At 38.3% G+C, this 3,008-nt stretch overlaps 1 long non-coding RNA gene across 1 annotated transcript; it reads right to left on the bottom strand.

The window, feature by feature from the left end:
* Positions 1–679: 679 nt before the first annotated feature.
* LOC119745550 lies at positions 680–1,459 on the bottom strand. The gene is made up of 3 exons (XR_005273635.1): positions 1,380–1,459; positions 1,047–1,121; positions 680–753 (listed from the first exon to the last, which is right to left on the bottom strand). It is a non-coding gene; the product is annotated as an uncharacterized LOC119745550 (long non-coding RNA).
* Between the last annotated feature and the right edge of the window lie 1,549 nt (positions 1,460–3,008).

Here is a 3,008-nt window from a genome sequence, read left to right as displayed (position 1 = left end):
TGATTGTCTTCCGAGAAGAAGAAGGCAATAAGAACAAACCAACCTCTTGTTTTCATTTCTTGTTTTGGAATTATTAGATTCACTTTGTTTTATTTTTAGAGTTGTTTTGATTTTCTTCCGATTCGAAAAAGGGTTTAAAGCATTTATAATAAAACGGAAAAAAATCATAAAATCGATTTCATTAAAGGCAAACGCAGAGATACACGGCTATAGTGCAATGGAGAATTGATTGAGCAATTTTGATGAATTGAAATTATAGAATGAATTCTAGACTGCAACAATCGATTGTAGACAATTTCAAAATCTCATATGGTTTGATGATTGTCCGATATTTGATTGAAAGCAGATGATGAAAATTCAAGAGATGGTTCAATGCATTTCAAAGAAAATAGATTAACTAAAAGCGAAATACTGTCAGCACAAAACGAAATTGAATGCATTATTATCAGGACACCCTTTTGATTAAGGTAGGAAAAACTGCTTGATGTGAAATGTTGTGTGTGAAACTCCATAAAACGTCCCTGAAGTTTGAAAGAAAGACAATCAACGGAAACTCTCCATTGAAACGTCCCTCTGTTCCAAACCTTGTTCTATGTAGTAGGCCTACTACTTCAAAATGTCAACCTGTATCTCCCAATAGTAAAATGTAGTATGTATCATTGCTAATACCACTGAACTTACCCGCCCTCTCCACCATCTCTTGAGCTTCGCCTTCGGTAAGGACTCTTTTCACAAAGTCGCGCTGAAGAGATTCTGCATGACATAAAACAAGATTTTTTTTACTGGTGAATTCACGAAGTGCACTTAAAGATAACAACGATACAATCTTCATACAGGTATAGACGTTTTGTACAATTTGGGGACAAATTCTACAACAGCCAAAAGTGATTGTCTTTCTTTAAGACAGTGTGTAAGCAACTGGTCGTTATGTAACCTAAAATTCATTTCTCTAATTCAAATTAGATGGCATCATGAGAAATTCAGCAAAGGGATTTGATGAAATACTTTGACAGTGGGTGACGAAACTTTTGAACCAACTAACTTACCGTCTCTTGGTGCGAAACTCAAGGCACACCCAACGACCATCAGAAGAACCAGGCACATGTAAACCTTCATTCTTGCTAATTTAGAAAACGAAGGAGAAAAAGACAGAGAGTAAGACATTTATTTCGTCATGTTAGACGTACATCAGTTATGAAGTTTGCTTAGACGCCGCGGTACAAGTAACCTACCGCGTATATCATTGTCGTTTTATAAATGTAGTGTCAACGTATATTCGCGATAGCTTATCGTTTAATTGTGAGCAAATTTAATAACCAGGACGGTTTTCTTTCTGAGCAACTGACTATCTAATCTGGCTACGTTTATCCAAAGCTTACATTTCAGGTTGAAACAGACTTGAAAACCAAAGCAAAGTCAGAGTCGGAAATGCACTAGATGCTTTCAATTTGATGTCTACTGAACGAATGACGACAACAGCGCAAAGAACACGTCTTTGTAGTAGCTGGGTTCAAGCGTCAGCGAGCAGTCATCTATTGCCAGAAACACATCTGACTGTATGGCCACCCCGACCCACCCAAGACTGCGTGAAACTATACCAGATGTTCGCCGTGGACCAGTCATAAGTTGTAATTAATTCACGCATGCGCATAAGTGATTATCAGTGACAAGAACTAAAGCTCAATAATACCGAACGAACATGTATGCGACTCACATAAACGAGCTAGGTATATGTTATCTATTTGTGTGGTTATGTCACCAAACCCACATGGGCCTACATCATAACATTTTGGTATGAAATGTACTTTGCCCATGGTGCGCCTGATGAAATAACCACACAAACGGTGATTAAACAAGCAACCTTTTCCGAGCCGCGTACGTATCCCGTATATTCGCACCATTTCTTAATGATAGCCATTGTGTTTCAAAACGAGAATAAACTATTAAAGGGAAAAAACAACATTTGCAAACATCGAAAATGAAACTACCAAGTTGTTGCGAAATACCAATACTAGGATGTTGGTAAATAACATTCTAAAGCATCCTGTAAAATTATGGCACCTGGTGTGAAGTCATTGTCAAGAAAAATAGTACTTTTGTGTACATTTCCAACGGTGGTCGGCCCACCACCGTTGGAAAAACTTTAACATTTCTGTTTTTCTTGGTTTTTCCAGCATTTTCGGACCCAAAACTTCAAACATGTCAGTGTTACAATATTTGATCTATTATACTAAGCCCCCAAATAGTTCATTTCTGAAAATTACAGCAAAAGCCAATGATGTACATTCCCACATTGATGGGCATTACGGCCTGAAATCCCCAAAAATGTCATGTTTTGGATGTTTACTTATTCTATTTCAAAGGTCTGGTTGAAAGGAAACAAACCTAATATCTTACCGTTCCCGAGAAAAGACGAAAAAGCCCGGTTGTTTCCATTTGACGCAACGAACATTTGTGTGCCAAACCCTTCCGTATTTCAAGTATACAAATATTGAATGCTTCGAGTGGTGTAGTAAAACTAGCCTCCCGAGGTGATCCATGGACATTCTATTTTCCCGAGGCGAAGCCGAGGGAAAAAAGAATGCTCCATGGATCACCGAGGGAGGCTAGTTTTACTTCACCACGAGATAAAGAATTCAATATTTGTTTTATAACACTTCACCCACAGATTCTGCTTGGTTATAATATTTTAAATTATTTAAATCTGAACACAGTTGAAATAAACTTCAATTTCAATACAAAATTGGTGGAAAATGTATTTCTCTCTTCCAAACTACCCCTTCGCGAAATGTATGAACCCAACTCTGTGGCGCGCTCTCTTTGGAACAAAACGCGCTGCGTGCAACGCGCAACGCGCACACCAGCATGCATTTGCACACAAATGCCGCGACGTCGAAATAGAACTTTGGTTGCTAATGGTATAGTACTTTGGTTGCTACGGGTAAAGTACTTTTGACCGTGCACAGAAAGATAGCAAAATTAGAAAGTAACATGTGACTCGCTCTCGG

This window comes from Patiria miniata, unplaced genomic scaffold (assembly GCF_015706575.1).
Source record: "Patiria miniata isolate m_02_andy unplaced genomic scaffold, ASM1570657v1 HiC_scaffold_7, whole genome shotgun sequence".
NCBI classification, from domain to species: Eukaryota; Metazoa; Echinodermata; class Asteroidea; order Valvatida; family Asterinidae; genus Patiria; species Patiria miniata.
The sequence above is the reverse complement of the archived record's forward strand: the minus strand, read 5'-3'. Positions and strand labels throughout refer to the sequence as shown.